We start from the raw sequence: 10,905 nt of genomic DNA on the forward strand, positions 1-10,905 counted from the left end.
ATATACCATTGTTATGTTCATTATTATTTACGCATCCATATCATACTTGTTGCAATATTAATTTTTATTTTTATAATCAGTATTGCGTTAAACCTTCGTAATCATCATGTATTATTTTTCATCCTCGGTATAACCGGCGCTTGCTTTATCAGAATCAATTCTTGGTAAACCAGGCATTTATGTTTTATTATCATCTCTCTTATTTTCATTATTATCGGCGGCTTTTTGGCGCCACCGGCCACCAGTTTTGTCTGTCTGTCTGTCTGTCTGTCTCCTTCCCTCGAATGGTTGTCGTTGTTGCCGTTGCAGTCGCCGTCTTAGAAGTAACAGCACCTCAGTAGGACTCGTTTATTGGCTAACTCGACCACATTAAGTTACCCCATGATGATGAAAAATGATTCCTATTCTTTGAATGCCAAAAAAAAGGCCTTCTGTGATAGCTTGTGTAATAAGATAATAAAGCAATAACCACGCAGAAAAAGAATCTGGTGCTCCAGGTAACCTCACGGCATTTTCCCTACTGCTTTGTGTGGATGTTTAGATCTGAAAGCAATAATAATATTCGTAAGTGTACTAAGACATAAATTCAATTCAATGAAATGATGTAAGGCAAAAGCAATACGATGAACAATCGAGGCCACTTTCACTCGATGGGATAAGTTCAGACAAGCCAAATAACGTTACATGAACGTACTTATGCATCTCGTATGTGTGAATAAAAATCTTATTCAAGATCGTCGATCCTTTGACAGTAAAATGGCTGGTAAGATCAGTGAATCGTCTGTTTCTGCAGAATGAAACATAGAAAAGAGCTGCGCCAGCGCTGAATGCCCAACGGGTGTTGTGCACAAATGTGTGTTTGAGGACGTGTGGCACGCTTAATAACTTCATTAATAGACCTCTCAGGTGCAATAATTAAAGTATAGTAATTTCTATGCTAGAAATAGCTAAGACGAACGATGATGCTTTGATGGTATTCATTGGCGCAAATAATATCACTGCATATGATCGTCATTCTCAATCATTCCTGTCATCATACACATCACAGCCCAGGTTTGGTTTATGATTCACTGATACGTGTGCTTTATTGGTTAGTACGGCTGCTATATTTTAGGCTAAATGAAATAAGGGTGTCACGCTTCATAAACATTGGAAAGACCAGAGGAGTAAGATAAGCTTTGTGTCTATTGACAAAAAAAGAGTTAAAGTTGATCATGCCCGGATATAGACCTCGTTAGCCAAGTCCGTCTTCTTATATGCTTGACAGGACGATCTGTGGCAAGACATGTGCTGGTTGCGCCCCAAGTGCATTTACTGTTAGTAATAACAATAATAATAATGTGTATCTGTACTTGTAATCACTAGTGTCAGTCATATGGGCCGGCACAAACAATGCGATCCGTCGTAGGGTGGAAATTCAGTCCGGCACTTCGGCTTTAAAAGGCCGAAGGTAGGAGCCTAACTCGTGCTTGCGGTGTCGGATCTTGTGTTTGTCGCGAGTAGCCACAGAAAATTCGCCTGTTAGTTCTTGAAGACATCACCTATACGTGATTTAGTTGTTTATGAGTGATTAAGTTTTATTTACTCTTTAGTCACAGGTTTCATCAAAAAAACGCGGTTGTGTCTGATGTTTTTCGTTTTATATTTTGCCATGTTCATCCAATAACTTATCCACCTCTACAGAAAAGCAAAGCCATTAACGAACAAAATCCCTTGCCAATTTTCGATTTGCGCAAAATTTTGTAATTATGGCACTGGTCAGCTTCACATGTCACATATATTCCTTCTGATATAGTCACGTAAAATACATGACCTATATTTTACATTTTATAACTGCAGAATGATTCTAATACCGAAATTATTTTTATAATAGATAAGAGTACCATGGGAAGGAATATCATTTAAATATGTTTGTTACTATCAAATACGCAGTAATTGGTTGTAGCTTCTCGTCGTCCTTTCCGGACGTTAAGCATAGACACTAGCACAGCATAAGAACACATAATAGAAGAACTGAACTGCTACATTCGCAGGCTTCTTCCTGTTTTGCTCGATCACCTATTGCGTCATTCTTTGACACAGGGCTTGTTGTTGCGGTCATTGTTTATTTTATATAATATTATAGTCGCTCACCTTTGTATTATTATTACCGTTATCGCCATTAATATGGATTTCCTTTCCTTCGTCTATATAAATCTCTATATATATAGTCAGAGTCAACGTACTGAGATCCAGGAAGGTAGGCGACCGACGAGATGGTAAAATTGTTATTGCTGGCGGCTTATTTGAAACGGGAACGGGTCCACACGCGAAATAAACAGGGAAAACTGTGTCAACCTGTTTCGACAAAACAATGACTTCGTCGATTAGTACTATATGCTATTCCATATTGTTTTTACTTTTCTGTACTTGCTAGATTGCTAAGTGACACACAATGGAATAAAAATGGGGGTGAGCTTCGATGGTTTCATCTGAACCAAAGTGTTTTGCCCCTAGACGCATGGGAGCCCATACAGGTCCCCAGCTCGACGGTCGCCGATAACAGAAACATGCATACTTAGACACACATACGTGCATCACCATGTACACGATATAACTTTTGGGATGGCGGCAACGACGACGACGACGACGACGACGACACAGGGCAAAGTGGTGGAGGTGAGGGTGGACGCATTTAGTCCATCTGTATACCCACTGCACTGTACCTCTAGGCTATGTATAGCTAACAGTGGCTGCGCAGGACAGCGGAGCACTATCAGCAACGGTATGAGGCAACGCACATTCGTTCTTGTTTCGTCACGCCCGTGTCTGTTTTTAAACTCTTTTCCATTACGTCAGTTAATAAATCATATTTATAGCAATCAAGTACAACAATATAATTATATGATTACACATCATTCACATATCCATGTATATATATATGTACACACACTGTCGAACTACTGTTTCACTGCTTGCGTATACGTAATTTGGACTTACGTAGCAATATCCGAAAGTAAAACGCAGTGCGCTCAATGTGTGCACAACACATTACTCAGTCTCAGTTCCTTCCTAACGTATAATTTTGTTTACATGCTTCCTGTATTGTATATTCTTCACTTACGTTCTTATATATATATATATATATATATATATATTTTGCTTTTCTACGTTATATATCTTTGCTTTTTATATCGTCTGCTAGTTGGCGCCCTCAATAGCTAGTTTGCACGATCGAGCAATCGATTCGCTCAGCTACGCCAGTCAGTGCGGCCCCTTGTGTAAATTCAAATAAAACACTAGATATTCGTTCATAGACCACCATAGATGCTGTTATTGTTATGATGTTCTTGTTACGGTAATAATGATACGTCCACCTTTCCTTTCTAGAGGGGGAACATCCTAGTCACAATTTGCGCGACCTTTTCATGTTAGTTAGACTCGGTGGGCTACCTCTGGAGCGATATCGTGAGTGCCAATGTGGAAACAAAGTTCGACCACCCTGGCAGGCCAATAATGATGATGATAAATTATAACTTTTGGCTAACGTGTGTTCTGTATGAGTTGGCAGGCTGATCTACTAGTCGTAGTTGAAACATCAGCCTCTCATCGTGTTCAACGCTACCTTCCATTATATAGACAGATTCTGATTCAGAACGGTAAATTTAATTTTGATTAGATGATAATGTTTACCTAGAAGGTGTTGATATGGTTACTAGGTCTATGGCCAAACTCTTACATACCGTATCATACGGTACGTAATGGGGCCTCACGTGACGGCGTCCCAAATCCTTACTGCATGCTATAGCCACAGCAGTGGTTTGTGTAAAAGTTATTGTTTTTCGCAAAACATCATCGTCGCAAATGAACATAGCGTTCTATATAGAGCTATCATACATACAGTATAATAATAATGTGATAATGGCAAATTGATATTAGCAGCAATTGTTGTCATAGTAATGTAAGAAAGTAGTATAGAAAAGTATTAATTATTCATAGTTATCGGTAATATTATTGTTGTTGTTACAATAAGAACTCTTCCATTTGCACGAAGTACTTGTTTAGGCCGGCTGCGTTTTGTCCACCAGCCAGTTTTCAGCTCTTCGTTCGTTCGTTCGTTCGTTCGTTCGCGAACTCCTTCACCTTGCCGCCTTACCCGTTTGCCCCTCACCTCCCCACCTCTTGTCTTACTGTATCATTATAGATTTGTATTGTTTATATATCTATATATAGTAATGGCTGGTCGGGTGGATGTCAGTGGGTAGTTAAACGGACGATAATCGGGGTGGAAGTGAGATAGAATAGAGAGAGGCGCCTAAACTTGCCACCGATAGTCTAGATAAATACGCGAATTCATCTCTCATGTCCACCACTCACATCAGAGTGAATATCTATGATCGGCGTCATCATTATTACTGTCATTAGTAGTATGAACATCGTTCCAACTCTAGACATCATCATGTATTGAATGAAGCTTATTACGGTGTTTTGTGTATGTATATATATATATATATATATATGTATTTTTAGGTCAGACACAGGTTGCTCATGGTGTTTCTAAGTGCTATGTGTTTTCTATTGCTGCCTATCGCTGGCGCCCCAATCCGTCGCACCTTTTAAGATGTCGTAGTACGACACTCGTAGTACGCTTCAACACCAATCATTATTCATTACTGTATCTGTGTTATATAGTTTTTTCGTGAACATGCAGACATAGCCCGTCTCTATAATAAACTATCATTCCTCGGTAGCATTATAGTCATCATCACACCTTTTTTTATCGCCGTTCCCGCACAGTTAATGTTCATGTAAATTCGCAACCATTTCATAGAACTGTTGCAACTTAGAGCGCTTTCCTTTTCGTCTATGAATAACTATACAATAAAATGAGTGCATAGATAATTGTCCACTCTGTAACAATTCTTAGATATGGAGGACACTTCTAAAGAAATGCCTTTTCTTTTTCCTCGTCTGTCTTTCCCGTGTTTTCTCCCAGTTTTTATTTTCTTGGCTTGTAAGGACGATGGCTTATTTTACTGCGGTGACAGCAAGGAGATCAGCCGTTGCGATTGCTGCCTTTATAACTCTAAATATGAATTATGTGTTTTTTGTTAAAAATTATTTCGCCGCCTATAATTATGTCTTTCTCAGGCAATGTATCTCTTCCCCCCTCCCCTCCCCCCTCCCCCCTCCCCTCCCCCGCGCCTCCGGGCTAGTGGGTAGTGATTAGCCATCACGCCGTGCATCACATCACAACAGACATTGCGTTGCGACGCAGAGTTCCATGGCATAGCATCGCATACATGGCTTAACATGGCTCAGGGTTCCTTTTCAGTTCCTTACATCGATATCACCAATGCAGCCGCCCGTCTTATAGATCACGTGTCGAGCGTACTGGACTCGCAGGCACAGTCAAACAGAAGTAGGTAGATCCGGTCATCTGACATGTTTTTTCCATTTTGATGTCCCATCACCATCATGTTTATCTCGTATATGGATATTTATTATATATATTTTTGTTATTATTGGTGTTTTTCTTCATATTGAAGCTTTATGCTCATAATAATTATAGTAATATGTAGTAGTCGTATCTGTCTTAAGTCATCGTTGCATACCTTGCAAACCACCAAGTCATAGAGATCAAAGTTAACGTGAGACAGCATGCCGTCATGATCATCATCATCGCCATGTTGATCTTTAGACTCTAAGAGTGGTAAGCAGAACTGAGCAATGTTTAGGTCCACGTTTCTGTCATCTTTCCGCTTCTTCATGGCAACCTCAAAATCAGCAGATCCCGGTCAGCTTCCGACTGAGCTTAATCGAATTAAATTCAGTTCAATTGCATCTATAAAACGCCATGGCGATCAAAAGATAACCGGAGGCCCAACAATAACTAATCCAACGGTACATTTGACAGCTTCCATGAAAAATCTACTGGCAAATGTAAGTTTCGTCAACCGGGATTGACCCGGTAGGCGAACAAAACAGGTCTACAATAAACTATGCATGACATTAATGACACGCAAAAGAGTGTTCAGCTGTTATGAAATTTAATCATAGTTATTGTTAGTAACAGAAATGGTAATAATTATAGTAATGAGAGTGAGAAGCGGTCTATACATGTTTGCAGGTACCCAGGACGGTGTCGTTTTCGAAGCGGTTTTTCTGAGAAGCTATCCGCCTGTTCCGAAGTGGTCACATGTATTGCTGGATAATGCAGGCCATCTCTGCAAGAGCTAGCTAGACACTGTAGCCTCTACGTTCGATTCCCGCGAAACGCCAAATGAGATATAGCAATCGATTAATACGGGAACATAAATGGTAGGGGCAAAGTGTAAAGGTAGAACTGTCATCCTTGAACGTATCATCAAATTTTTATATGAGGATCGTTCATCTCAATGAGGCTGTTAGGTGAAAACGGAATGGGCTATGATTGCACGGCGGGTATGGTAAGGCAGGACGACAAGACTTGGACAACTAGGTAGTATCATACTAATAATAATAACAATGTTGGGAAGACGTCAAGCTTTATATATCTGTTTGTCATAAACGATAGCCAAAGAAAATATTTAGAGGGGCAAGCGACAATGCGGCAAAAGCTAGACTTGAGAATGCATTAATTAACGGAAGTATATGACTATGAAGGTGCTTATATATACTTTTTTTCTCTCGGCTTAGAGAGAGATCGAGAGAGAGAAAGAGAAAGAGCGCGGGGGGGGGAGGGGAGGGGGGAAGAGAGAGAAATATGAACAGTTATGAGATAACTATGATTAAGATACGATTATTGTTACAGTACATTATACAATTTAAAGTAAACCGAGTAATTGGTTTCTATTGCGTAGAAAAAGAAAAAGTGTGTCTTCCTAGGCGTATAATGGAGGCGTATTGGGCAGTACTGGAAATACCACTTCGATAGTATTGGGTGGTTGTTTTTTTGGAGCAAAGCTACATTGTAACAGGCAAGACACTCATAACTTGTGGACAAGTCCTACAATGAGCCTCGTTACATATCTAGCTATAGCACGAATGGAGGGACGTAATAATACCTTGAAATAAAAACAGTAATAAAATAATATTACTAAATAATGTGCAGTTATAAAAATCCTCTGTGACAGTTGTCATTGCTAGAGAACGCGCCAATTTATCTGACTCTATATCTGTCGCGTTATTATTAGTACGTAAGATATAGTATGACCTCAATATATATATATATATATATGTGTATAGTACTAATAATAATAGTCATCTTCATTTTAGTTTGACGAGTTACGTTTCGGCGAATTCTCTATTATATTCAACAATATGATAGGGCTGTATTAGATAATCAATAAAAATGGAGAGCATCACGGATGGCGTCACAGCCCATGGTCGTCCTCGTTGACATCCGTTATACCTCTTCAAGTGGCTTGAACGACCTGAGCTGTAGCATTAGCATACATTTTCCAATTGATGTCACGCGTCACGACGAGATTCGTAAATAGCAGCCATGCTTGTTACACGAGCGACGGCAGAATTGCTTTGTCTATTTTTTATCAGCTTAACTAACACTTGTGGCATGCCATTATCTTTAGGGAGAGATCCGGTATAAAGGCAAAGATGGTAGTGGAAGATATCTAGAGCTGCTGAGATTAGAGACTGATCATCAAAACTAGCATGTCAGACTTGTTCCGTCAATGTGTTAAAATGTTGGCCACTTCATCTTTCTTCACGACAAAGTGTCAACTTTCCCTTATCTTTCCTCTCTGTGCTTCTATCACTTTCTCATCGATCCTTCTTCGTCGTCCCATTTCTTCTTCGTATCGCCCCGTCGTTCATCTCCTCTTTTGACGATCACTAATATACAAACATCAGTATCTATAATAGTGGTTTTCCTTTCAGTTCTTCTCAACCAATCAGTAAAGACCCTCAAAGTCTTTGTTCTGATGCCAGAGCCTGTATTTATCGATGTATGCGATGCGTGTTTTGTGTGTCACTATTTCTGTCATATCCGATCGTTTCCAATTACATAAGTAGTGATCCACGACGTTAAAATGTGTTTTTCCGGATTGATTTTCCTGTTATCGCACAACATACGTTTAGCCACACAGTAACACAGGAGGTGGCAAGTTGTGACCGGCTTTCTTTTTCATGCACTCACAATATAATTCATAGTAATCTATTATTTCTTTCTAATATATAGTTATCTTTGATTTCCTATTGTTGTATTTTCATATATATATATATATGTACGTATATATATATATATATATTTATATATATATATATATATACGTATATATATGTATCTTTGTTTGTTGTGTCGAAGAGATTCATTTCTATATTTCACCTTTTGCATTTTTGTCTCTCTTTTTTCTTTCTTCGCATAGAATTAATATATAGATATATCAGCCTCTTGTTACTGTTGCTATTTTGTATTCTCTCCTTATATCATTAATAATATCTCTTATATAGAATATATTATTAAAATAGAATAACTAAAATAGGAATACTACAAAATTGACAATGACAATATATGATCAGTAGGTTATGGGTGTTCAGGTTGTTTTGTTGCTTACAGTTGTTGTCATTTTTTAGTTGTCGGTGTCGGTGACGGTAGCGGCGAACACGATACCAGTAGTCATTATGTAATTGATGCTCTTTGTATTTGGTTGTTTTCCCTATTGTTGAAGTTACCATGATTACTTCAAATAGCCTCACGAGACGCCATACTCATCGGGATCGTCTGGGGCAAGCTAGTTGTGACGTACGCGTAGTCTTGACTGTGTCTCTAAGTAAATGAAATTCCCCTTTTGGTCTGCTGTCGTTTGTAAAGCCCATCAGCTCTCTACGTGTTTTTTTCTTTGTTGTGATGGTGTCATTCTTTTTGCAAACAACGCTGGGCACACTGCTGCTGCTGCTGCTGCTGCTGCTGCTGTTGTTGTTGTTACTGTTATGTCCACATGAGTCCCCTTGACCGAAACAGTACACAACGTTATCATTGCCATTTGCTGCTCTATCTTCACGATACGTATCGGCCGTTGGGTCACCTTTAAACACTGAACACGCATCCCAATTACGTAAATTATTCATCATCATCATCATCATCAGCATAAACACCGTAGACGTTGTCTTCTGTGCCTACTTCGTTTTTAAACTTCGTGCTTTTTACTGCTAATTTAATCCTGTAGTGCTCTTCTCTATAGTCCTCTTTCATACGCACTCATGTACACATACACACGCACCGCGAGTTAGATGTTTGCACACGATTGTTACACATTTCCTTCGATTCAATAAGCCGTATGTTTTTGCAGATGATGTTTAGTTTGTATTCACTCTGGCGTATACATCACACTTTCTGTTTTTGATGTCGCTGTTGTTACGGTTTATTACGCATCTTCCTCTTAATTTTCACCGTAATGCGCATCATCGTATATATATATATATATATATATGAATATATCATGTGTGGTTAATGTGCGTGTGTGCGTGCTTCTGTGTACTCTCTGTGTGCCCATCAATATTTTTAATGAGAATGTTTTGAAAAAATATTATTGTGAATTATTATAATTATTATTACTCCAGCACCTGCCTCTTTCACTTATATATATATATATATATATAGATGGGTATATGTGTGACTGTGTGTATCTATATTCTTGTATGGATGCGTATGTTTTAATCAATATTGTGACACCTTATTGTTATATATATATATATCACGCTAACGAGTCGATCAGTCGCCTGCTAAGTATCTTACTTCTTTTTCTGACATTTAACGGCGACAGTCATATTTATAATATAATCATATTGTTGTTATTGTCATAGTGTTATTACCGTTGTACAGTAATATAATAATAAGAATAATAATAATAAGGTTGTCAAATCCATAAATCGGAGTTATCTTTCTCTCTGTATCACCGTTATTCGTATATCGTCGCGTCAGTTTTGCTCAGTAGTCAAATATAATCAAATGCTACTATTACTCATGATGTTATTAGATCGGTGGATCTCCATCGAAGGCGTTTCAAATATTTTTTTGCTTTTTGACGGCTGTAGGTATAGCTGGTATACATTTGTCAACAGTTGCTTTTTGCTAGCCCCTCGTTACACTCATCATCATCATCATCATCACCATCACCATCATCATCATCATCATGATCATCGGCATCAGCATCGCTGGTTCACCGCGGGAAGAGAAGTTCCTTCAGCAGAGAGTGACCACCGAGCGCGGCGGAGCGCGGAGATCTGACTTAGCTGTTATAATAAAGGATAAGCAGCTGTCCACGTGCTCGTGCTAATTTCTATGCCAATATTGTTGCAGGTGCTGCATGCTCTGACAGGGAAGTTTCCGTATGTTTCTGCTGCTATTTTGTTATCTTGGGGGAATAGGGGTGGCAGTGGCAACAGGCGGGCACCACACGCCGGTGTCTGTGCCCGCTTGTGTTTACTTTCCTGCTGTTTATTTGCTCATATCCTAATTGTAGATTCGTACGGCCTGTGAGCAATGCTGGTGGCACACGGGGCAATCAGGCTTGGCTGACGCGACGACACGGTTGGCACACTCAAGACAGAAGAGGTTGTGTCCGCAAGGTACAAGAGCGGCCACCACCTCAGACTCGAAGCAAACCACGCACTCACGTCCCATATTGTTGGCCCCCGCACTCAAACCGCCAACGCCCCCAACCTGAGCGACAGCGCTACCAGCCAAGGGTCCCTTGTTACCGGTTCCACGTCCTGCTGATCCAAGAGAATCAGTAGGTGACACTCGGTCCGTACTCCCTCCGCTGCCACTACCGACTGGCCCGTAGCGGAAAAAATCCAATGAGCCTTCATTCGATGACTGGCTGCCACCAGACGAATGACTCGTCGAGTGGCCGCCGATCGAGGACGCCAGTCGGTGATGCTGCTGCTGCTGCTGTTGTGGTTGATGATGCTGCTGTTGATGGT

The sequence above is a fragment of the Varroa destructor genome, unplaced genomic scaffold (assembly GCF_002443255.2).
Source record: "Varroa destructor unplaced genomic scaffold, Vdes_3.0 BEIS01000007.1, whole genome shotgun sequence".
In the NCBI taxonomy this organism is placed as follows: Eukaryota; Metazoa; Arthropoda; class Arachnida; order Mesostigmata; family Varroidae; genus Varroa; species Varroa destructor.